Raw genomic sequence first — 11,499 nt, 5'->3', positions numbered from 1 at the left:
ACCCTGTCATTTCATGAAATGATTCACAACATTTTAGTAAGGTCATAGGCTTTACTTCTTCAATCTAATCACACAACAGCATATAACCTAGTGGTACTCGGTTACTTTGCACCTTCAATCTAAATCTAATCACACAACTGCACAGTACAGTATAGCCTAGTGGTACTTGGTTACCTCTCACCTTCAATCTAATCACAAAACTGCAGAAAGCCTAGTGGTACTAGGTTTAATTTGTTCTTCAATACACTTTCTACTCTGATGAAGAGTAGTGCTAAGGTAATTTAAACCAGTCACTTAAAAACAAAAAAGAGGAAATTTTTTTTATTTTTTAGTTGCACAGGTACTTTTAGAGACATTCAGTCACAATATCACAATAATAATATAAAATAAAATATATAAACAAATAAAAATTTATTTTAATTACACAGGTACTTTTAGAGACAGTTCATCACAATATCACTGCAATATAAAATAAAATAAAATCAACAAATCATAAAAGTTACATGTAAGAAGTGTTCTACTGACATCTACGACTACACTAACATTAGGTCAAAGCAGAACCAAAGAGAAACAACTTACATATTCACCCACTGCTATAAAATAAAGTCATCTTTAATATAAAACAGAACTCTTCTACAAACCACTATTTCCTTCCTTTGGCCTTTTTGGCAAAAGGTCTCCTTGCCTTTGATCTTTTCTTGCCCATTTTCTTTGATTTTTTGGCTTTCAAAGCAGCCACTGCTTGTGCTCGCTTGGACTTCTGTGGCATGACCTCCTCTTCCTCCTCTCTTCTGGCATGCTTTCCTAAAAGGTACCTCCCACTTATTGCCTGGAAAGTGAAAAAATGACAAATACAAGCTTCCACAATATTTCACAAAAGAGTCAATGTCCACACAGAAACATTTACGCATGTATTATCTGACTTACAAAACTTCAACCAATGTGAATGTCAAGTTTTAGAAATAAATGTTCAAGAAATGTGTTAGTCTTTGCTTTCAACTTATAAAATGACTAATATCTGAAATGAAATCTAGTATATACATATACATGTAAGGTATGAAGTATTTCAACTTTGTGGCCTGGTTAAGGGTATAACATCTTTAAATTACTCCAACTAATGTTACCATACCATGGACAAGGACAGTACTTTGTAAAAAGCATTAAAGACAAAATGAAATTATCTGAAAATGCCTATTTTGGAACACTCTTTGAGAACAACAAATGCACTGGAAAGACAGTCAAGGAAATCCTAAGTCCAGGCAAACCTGGACCCACTACCCCTTCAATTGGGTTAAGCTTTTTCATTCAGTGGTCCACCTTCAATGCCATATTTAACATTTGGGGAGTGAATGATGAAAAGATTCACTAAAAATTGTACATGATCATTGACATGAGAGAAAAAACTGCACATAATTATCAACAAGTCATTTCTCCTCAATCACAATGGCCACTTTGAATATCCAAAATGGTAGAATAGGTAGCTGCAAATAAATGCATGTGATAAATGGTGTCACACTAAAAAGGCCTTAGATCTGATGGAGGTATAACTTTAAATTCCTCAGGCTAGTTTGTTGCACTGTTTAAATGTAACTTCCCAATCTAAAAAAACTTCACATAAAAAAAATAATGCTTATATGTACCAGTGGCAAAAATGTGAATTACTATATACTTGAAACCAGTGAGTTTGGAGGAAAGTATTGTGAGATCCTCATGACTTTCACTTCTGACGAATTCTTGGATTATTTCATTTCCACTACTGCAATTTTGTCAAGCTTTACAGCACACAATGTGCATGAGTTAGGATGCCTAACATAACCCTACTTTACCTTAATTCACAGAACAGATTTTTTCTTTCGATGATTTTTACACCCAAAGTAACTTGTCAGCAACCTACAGACTATTGAAGACTTGTTTCCATATCATACTTATGAGGATGAGGAGAAAATTTCAGCACCAGCAAAGTTTGAGAATTAGTTTCTCCTTTAAACTAAATTTGATTGACTATAATTGCAATATCAAGTCTGATAAGTGATGACCTTCTTTAAGGCAGCTAAATAAATTTGTAAATGCAAACAAATCAGAGATGAGTTGCTCTAAGTGGGGCTTCCTCACTTATTGTTACTCACCAATGACAGGGCAGTTTGAATTTAGAAATATTCAGAATGGTATGTTCAAATCAAATATAAACTAATTATTTTTTTTTGGAATAGTTGGATAGTGTCTAAATGCTTCATCATAAAAAGTTTTTTCTAATTATCTCAATGCTATATAGTGTGGCCATGTTATTATACAAGCCTGAATAACGTATTAAATAAAGTTCAGTTACAGCGCATCTCTTATAATTTTCTTATTATATCTGTAAAATATTTCAAGTGTGACCATTCAACTGCCATCAAGTATCAACAGAAAGCCAAAGTTTCAATAAAACAGGGCACATACATAAAGGATTTTCTATGACTATCTGGTGATGCAAAAGTAACTCTTGAGATAATGGCCACTCAAGTTTAAAGGGGCTCGACAGCATATATACTCATGGGGTGGTGATGTGCTTTTCTCTTTGTCTTTCTAAGGACAGTTGAAGTTTAATTACGGAGTAACTGCCTTAAATCCTACAACCACCATAACAACCAGAGTTGCCAAAAAAAAAAAGCTGACTTCTACTACGGTCAGCTATTTTTATTGGGTAAAATGTGCATTATGGGGCTCACAAACTGATCTGTGGTCTTTGCCTTGTATTGTAATGGATTCTTGAATGCTTTAGTTTTATTTTAAATTTCCATTTTTTTAACACCCAAAATACCTAGCCCTCCCTGTAATTGGATTGACAATTCTGGAAAGGTTTAGAGGACAGAAAAGTAGAATGAATGTTTGAAACTCAATTGTGCAATTCCCTTTTGAAGTTGTCAAGTTGGATCTTCTGCAAGATCTCTAGCCAAGCTGTGAGAAAATAAAAACCTACCAGTAAAATCCAAGATTGCTACATGGAAGAACTTATTTCTAAATTGAGAGTATTGGATTTTTCATGCATTTGGCAATCAACCCCACCTAAGAATAAGAGAACTAAAGATGGTCTCATAGCAATCATGGACCAAATCTATCAAGGAAATATCTCCGACCATAAAATGGAGGACCCTATAACCTTCGAACCCATTACATGTATACTGAGCTAGACATTCTGGACATATGAGGATTGGCTCATGTGGGCTAGTCTTCAAATACCTGAGGAAGATACTTGTTCATGTTCCTTTTGTATGATAAGTGGGCTTGATCTGTTTAACTTTGTTACTGTCAGGTTCATTATTCCACATATTCTGCCATTTATTGGTTACTTACCACTTTTACATTTAAAATAATCACAAACAGGTATCTACATGTGATCCTGTAACATTAACTGCAGCTTTGGATGTTTTACTGGAATCTTCATTTCCACTGATGCCAACATATTTCACATTTCTACCTTTTTACTATCTTATCATATCAAGCTGTATTTTGATGTTATACATAAATTATTACTCTGTGGTTATATCTTTTTTATAATGGACAAAAATAAGCATAGTGTTGAGGAGGGGGAAAGAAATGCCAATATTAAGAGTGACTGTAAAAATTCACAACAATCATTCTATACAAACCTACTTATGGAAAATATGTAGAGTGGTATATATGAAACAAAATATCCTTAGAATTTTTATAACTATGAGTGATAAAAAAATATACAAAAAAAAATTGAAACAAAATACCTTAGAATTTTTATAACTATGAGTGATAAAAAAAACATATACAAAAAATTAAACAAATAAAAGTCCTTACATGTATTGGCCTGTCCCTTTGGTCGAGGCAAAGATCGACTGCTCCAGACCACTTCTTAATGACCGTCTCATCATGGCTCTGATCATGTCGGTCGGACAGTCTTGAAGTTTTGGCAGGATGTATGCCACTTGATTGCTTGGTAACTGGACCCTTTGCGTTCGGCAAGTGTTTCAATTGCTTCTATTATCATATCTGTAGTTTTTGGGTGGGTTCTCTTCACTTTCTTCTTTCCACCAGACCCTGGAATTCACAAATTGAATGACTTGACATCACTTCTATTTACATTTCAAGCTTAGAAATGTAGAGCTTTTACATTTATATATATGTACCATGTACACTTTTAACAAACACCATGGATATAAATTAGCATAGGATGTACAGTATTTAGTTCACAGGAACTCAATGTGATGGTACACCTTTAATCAAGCAACTGAAATGTTGTTAAAGCTTGACAAATACCTACAATCCCACTCAAGGAAAATATTACTTCATGGGCAGTTTTGTCACACAAACACATGATATTGTTTACAAATGGCCATATTTTGTCACACACACTATTGAATTGAATACAGAATCAGGCCAAAGCACTGGGACCTATGAAATTGAAGTTTACAATAAAAGGTTTAAAAGGTGAACAGCAGGAAATCCTTGCAGTTGCACTATGAATTAATAGTTAAGAGGGGATTTAAAGTAGAGGGAGAGATTATGAACGGCGGTACAGTAAAAGGAACGAAAAGGGGCTGCAGCTAGGGGCAAAAGGCATGCTGTATAGAGCCTTAAGAATTGCCTACATTGTCAGAAGAAGGTGGACAGTAAGATGGAAGAAAGATTAAGGACGGAGGTACAGTAAAAGGAACAAAAGCGGTTGCATCTAGAGACTGAAGGCACACTGCAAAAAAACTTAAGGAATGCACTAACAGCACTAACCCCCCTACAAAGACTCACAAACTATTGCTTTTCAAAATTACTATTCTCCACTGGCTTGGTGAAGTGTTCCATTCTCCACATTCTTCGTGAATTGTTCCAGTTCTAAAATGATATTTTTATAATGAAATAAGGTTTTGTATATACAGGCAGTCCCGGGTTACGACAGAGGTTCCGTTCTTGAGATGCGCCGTAAACCGAAAATCGTTGTAAGCCGGAACATCATGAAAAATCCTAAGAAAACCTTACTTTTAATGCTTTTTGTGCATTGAAAACTATGTAAACTGCATTCTTATTGCATTTTTCATAAAAAAAAAACAACCCTTCAAATATTGATTATTTTGCATTTTTAGTGTCATATTTCATCTGGCAGATCAGCGTTGTAGGCGTTGTAACCCTGGAAATAATGTCTGATGAATATAATGAGAAGCGCCTTAACCTCGGAACGTCATAAGCCGAACCCGTCGGAACCTGGGGACTGCCTGTACTTACCCAGTAATTATATAGTGTAGTTTTCCAACGTTCGGCAGCCTAATTCAAATTTCGTGGATAGCGCTTCGATTGTTCAGTGTAAACATACAGTGCCATCCCCCAACGGCAATACTCGGAACAACTTAGCAAAGCACTTCATTCTGTTCCATGCATAATGTCCATCGGAGGGGATGCAGGTGGGCTCTGATCATATAATTACTGGTAAGTATGTATATACAAAACCTTATTTTATTATATAAAAATATCATTTCTGTATGTGAGACTAACCCCCAGTAATTATATAGCTGACTCCACATTGAAAGGAAGTGGGATCATGGACATATTCTACTCCAAAGCATTACATCATGTAATGAATTTGAAAACCTGAAAAAGTTGCTAGCATTGAAACAACGCTTGTTGTTCCTATTAGTAAGAGAGATATGCAGATGAACACTGCCTTTGGTTGGCGCTCATCTTAACTCATAGTGGTGTGGCTGGTAGAGCCAAGGATAGCCTCCTACTTAGAGGAAACTTGCAGCGAGGGGAATGCTCCTGGTGGCTAGCAAAGTCTGATAGGTGCCTGCCCTTGTCCTGGGCGTCCACCAAAATAAAACAACCAGAAAACACTGGCACTTACACCCATCCACTGAGTGGTGGGTGCTCCAGGTACGCTGTATGCCCCCCCCCCCCCCCCCCCCCCCCCCCCCCCCCCCCCCCCCCCCCCCCCCCCACCAACTCCAAAATCAGCACCTTATTGAAAAGGTGAAGAGATAATAAGAGAATATCCTGTGCTTCCTTCCCCGATGCCAATGCCAGTCACTAAAAATGGTCTCGAGGTACGGAAATTTTTCAACATCTTTTTTAAACCTACATAAAAAATATATCAAGCACAAATTGCTTATGCCTCCGATAGCTCGATGACAGATAACCCAGGAAAACTAAGGAGGTAAAGGCTGTTCTTACATCCTTAGCTTCGCTGCAAAGTAGGCCAAAAAACACTTGACAACACTGTGTCTTAAACATGAAGGCCATATACGTAAACTAAAAGACAACACGTTTAGACAGGAGAAGTGACCGTTCTGGGAGGAACTGTTCTATTTTCACTGGGCAGCTGAGTTATCAGGCTAAATCTTCCAACCTCTCCAATTCGGGTGTGAACAACTAGTAACTGAACACTTTACGAATTAGAAAAAAGAATATGGAAAACACAAAACTGCGGTGCTTGTCCAAAAAATCATTCTAAATCATTGCAGTGGCCTATGGATCATTTGCAACGAAGCAGAAGACTTACAGATTTCTGTTGTACCATGGGTAAACAGAAAGAAACAATGAGCCTAATGAGACATCTCTGTCCGATGATTCTCGCAATGGCAATTGTGGAGCACAAAATATCAACCATAAGCGAGAATCCAGAGCCAACCAGAGACTCAAGTCTGTGATGGCCGGGCAGAGATCCAAATAAAAGTTAACCCTTGATAGAGGAGAAACAATACTATGACGAAGATAAAAACTCAGTGAGACAGCAGTACTCTGCTCCTCACTCGTCTCCAAGGCCGAGTTCCTGGTAGCACATTTCGCATTGGAATGCCTTTGTCTTATAGAGCTATCGAGTATAAGACAGATACCCTCCATCTCCTATATGTAAACAAAACCAGAGGGAAAGAAAAAAACCCCCTGTTTGGTGAAAATGCCAACTGTGTGTTGTTGCCAAACAATATCACTAGTCTTATCATAATCAAAATTGAAAACTCTTGGGAGGTCTGAAAGGCTGTCCTGAGCTTCAGGAAATTAAAAGATGGTACTATTTTTGACTTCGTCACACGCCAGAAGAATTAACCTACATGTATATGCCTGTACTTGAAATGGTTTCACACACCAGAAGAATTAACTTACATGTATACACCTGTACTCGAACAGTACAACTGATAACAGACGTATGTCGCGAAGAGGATATACAAGTACGTATATTTGTAGGCTCCTGTCGAACGAGTGTCAGCCTAATTCTTCACTTCGAAGAGAAAAAGAATAAGGACTGGAAGCAGACCTCCTTCATTATTTAATGAAGAGAGCGAAGGTGAAGTTATCCCGTAGAGAAGCTTCTACGGTGAAAACAGTCCACCGATGACGACTGGTTCATGCCGAACTAGTTGCTCTCAAAAAACAGGTACACTGAAAAGATCCAAAGATTGAACCAGGAACTTTCTCTTGCATCCGAACTCTGAGGAGTGCAATCCGTAGAGTTCTGTAACCCAGGAAGTAGAGGGAAAAAAGAGAATGACTGTTCTTGGCCTCTCTTCTCGGAGCTAGCAGGAGCGGGCGATAACTCACACAAAAGACTTAGGAATATTTATTCGCCCAAGTGAAAAAGACGCTCCCTGAAGGGAGAGCAGAGGTTTTCACCCCAAATTAAGAATTCTTTTTCTACCTACAATTGGTTTGATCATAGGAATGCAAGAGTGAAGTAGAGTTGACTGAACCAAAAGTTTGCGAGAACTTGCCATTTCTCACCACGTGTCTGTCTTAGTGACAGACACTTCCTGTTTTTGAATGGTGGCTTACAAAAGTTCCCCTAGTGTTAAAGAAGATGAACGAGGTGACTGTGCCTTTGGGCGTCCAACAGGCAGCGTCACACTTCCAACAGCTGGTGCCAGGTCTGGTGTGTATGGGGATTGACTCTCGACCAAAAAAAAAAAAAAAAAAAAAAAAAAAAAGTACGAGGGAGATTCGAGTGGCTAGGCACTAATACCTGGTGCTCATCATGAGAATTGTACTATTCTGATGAGTGTCTATACAAAAGTATTTGGAAGGCTCAAATATACAAACGCAAGAGCAGAATTCTAATTCACTTCCTTTTAACCGGGTCTCCACCTTTAAGAGCATTGTGAAGGCAAGAGATTCAACACACCTAGCTGTGAACGCCAAGAAAAGGAATGGCTATCGGAAGCAAAGAGTTGCTTACGATACTTCCAACGTCTAGGCGCTAGCACAGGGCGTTCAATATACTGATTAGGTAAAATAAGTAACCGTCCTTTAATCTCATGCCTACTGAGCACCACTCACTACATGCCTTTCCAGTGGCATTCAGTTGAAACCTAATAAAGTATGACAAGCTCGACCAAGGGGAAAAAACTTCCATCGGACTCCTTTCAGTTGAATCGCTGAAGTAACGAGTCAAAAAATCGACTGAGAGTCAAACATCGATTGTGAGTCGCATCAGCCGAGTCGTGAGTCGAAAATCAACTGAGAGTCAGAACAGCGAAGTCGCGAGTCAAACATCGATTGTGAGTCGAATCAGCCGAATCATGAGTCAATCGACTGAGAGTAAGATCATCTGAGTTGTGAGTCGAACATCGATTGTGAGTCGACTCAGCGGGTCTCAAGTCGAACGTCGACTGTGAGGAGTCGGACAAATGACTGCAAGGCCCACCACCAGATCGTGGCCAAGTTCCATGGGCTGAGGCCACCACCAGACAAAAACTCAATTGCACAAGAACTTTGGCACATTTTTGACCTGTTTATGGATGTCTGCTGCGGTTTTCTGAATGAGTTCTGATGCATTTTGCCTTTATCATGGACATCCTCTATGGTTCTGAACAAGTTCGGAGGGGATTTGCCCTTATTGTTGGTATCCTCTGTGCATGTGAATAAGTTCAAATGCAGTTTACCCTTAATACGGCTACATTAGCTAAGTAATGACTTGGTAAGTATCTTTATAATACTTCATTTTACTATAAAAATATCATATCTTCAGGATGCATTAGCACTCACACACATATACGTACCTTCTGTGGCTCTTAATAAAGTCACTTATATTTTGCCCTTCATATGGGTTACCCCCTTGTAGCTCTGAATGAGCTTGGGTGCTTATTTTGGCTATGCTGCGGTTGCGTTTGAACCTTATTATGGGTGCACTCTTTGGATCTATAAAATTTCAGATGCACTTTGCATAAGTCTATTTAAATGTAATCTTCTATGGACAACAATAAATTCAGATTCTGCTTCATGTGTACAAGTTACTGACATAAAGCTTTCCATAAAAGAATTAAATAGTTTGGGAATGGTTAAAGGAGACAGATAAAGATGACACAATGGTTATCCTTTACAGAAAAACAAAAAGGGTAAAGCGCACCTGAACTGATTCAGAGGATATCCATAAGGGTAAAACCTGTATAAATAAAGACATGACAGTATAAAATTTCCTGACTCAATTTTGTTGCTTTAAATACAACTCAGCAGTACAAACATACAATTAAACTTGCTCCGAACCACTGATGATAATCTTTATAAGAACAAAATACACATGAATTAATTCATGTACCCCACCTGATACCATTAATAGGAGCAAAATGCATGTTATTCAACAATGCAATCAAGCTCAATCGCTCAAACTGCAAACTTCCTAGTAAGTTAAAGCAACGCAGCAGTATGTTTTGTACTACTGAGTTGTGTTTGAAACAAAACCGACTCTCAACAAAATTTCGTATTTTTCTGTCTTTAAATACATGTTCACCATATTGAAAACCAAGCCAAGCTGTTAAAACATTTTCATTTAAGAGGATTTACTTTGTGCAGTCCCTGTATGTTACCAGTAAAAAATAATTTACTACTCTGACAAAGAAAATCAAACCGTATTGCATTCAGTACCTAACACTGAAGTCTTACTACATCAACTCAGTTGGCCAAGCTGTATCATTCAAGATTGATCAGGATGTGATGACTGGCTGTTACAGTATTTTGTAGTAAGCTGTGATCAAAAGGAAATCGGGTGAATGGAAGGTCTTCTAGCATTTAGACCATATTTCAACTCATGTTTTAAAACCCATAGTGTCGAAGTATGATATTGTTAAGATACAATAAAGTTTGTACATACTTATTACCGGCAGATATATACTTAGCTATAGACTCCGTCGTCCCCGACAGAAATTCGAATTTCGCGGCACACGCTGCAGGTAGGTCAGGTGATCTACCGCCCCTGCCGCTGGTGGCAGGAATAGGAACGATTACCGTTCTAGAACCAGATTTTCTCTTCCACCTGTCTCCTGAGGGGAGGTTGGGTGGGCCATCAATCGTATATATCTGCCAGGTAAGTATGTACAAAACTTTATTGTATCTTAACAATATCATTTTTGTACATGGAACTTACCCAGCAGATATATACTTAGCTGATTGACACCCTTGGTGGTGGGAAAGAGACAACTATTTACTGAATAGACAGGTAAACAACATACGTTGTAGGTAATAAATAAATAAAACCTTGGTTCCTACTTGATCAGGCGGAAGCCTCCATGGCTAATGCCTAGGAATCTGCTTCGCCTCAAAGAGCCTCAGCGAGGATGTGACCTATGGCTAAGAGTTTGTTGGGGTGGGACTGTCGATGGGGTCTTATCCATTTACTCGACAGAGCCTCTTACATGACAATATGCCTATGCCTAGTGGCATAATTAAGGAGCACAACACCGATCCCGATCACCTGATCCTAACCACGAGGGTTAGTGCTTAAGTTGAAAAGAGTTATCTACAAACTCCTTTCAAACAACCCAAGAAAAAACAACGACGTTAAATAAAATTTAACTCACTAGTTAAGGATCAGTATTCTGCTCCCTATCCCAGCAATGTATCCGCAGACACGTATCAACCAAGAGAGAAGGATCCCTCGAAGGTTATCTTGACATCCTTCGGATAATGGGAAGTCAACACAGAGTTGCTCTCCCGTATGTGACAGCTAATATGTCCTTATGACATATTGTTAGGGAAAGAACAAGAATTCGGAAAAGCTCGCACTCATGCGCTTTTAAATTCTCAGCTGTTTGAAGGAATCATCAATGCACTTATCAAGTGCTTAGAGATCACAATGTCTCAAAGAAGGCCAGGGCGTTCTTTGATATAGATCTCTTCTGGGTGAAGCCTGGAGCCTGGCTAGCGCTTGGGGCAGGCGCCTAGCGCCTGTCTAGCGCCTCGCGCCTGGCTGGAGCCTTGCGCCTGAATGGCGCCTAGAGCCTGGCTGGAGCCTCGCGCCTAGATGGCGCCTTGCGCCTGGCTGGCGCCTAGCGCCTGGCTGGTGCCTGATTGGCTCCTCCTTCCTGGCTAGCGCCTCGCGCCTGGCTGGAGCCTTGCGTCTGGCTGGGTGCACCTTGCGCCGGAAGCACCTGGAGCCTGGCAGAAGACTTCATGATTACTGTCTATGAGTCTGCATGCCTCAAGAGTTTTCAGCGAGGTAGGGACCTATGACTGACAACCCTTCTGGATCATGTCAATGGGGCTCAGCCCGCTTACACGACAGTTAGCCTTCTCGTATCG

This window comes from Macrobrachium nipponense, chromosome 49, assembly GCF_015104395.2.
Source record: "Macrobrachium nipponense isolate FS-2020 chromosome 49, ASM1510439v2, whole genome shotgun sequence".
Lineage (NCBI taxonomy): Eukaryota > Metazoa > Arthropoda > Malacostraca > Decapoda > Palaemonidae > Macrobrachium > Macrobrachium nipponense.
The sequence above is the reverse complement of the archived record's forward strand: the minus strand, read 5'-3'. Positions refer to the sequence as shown.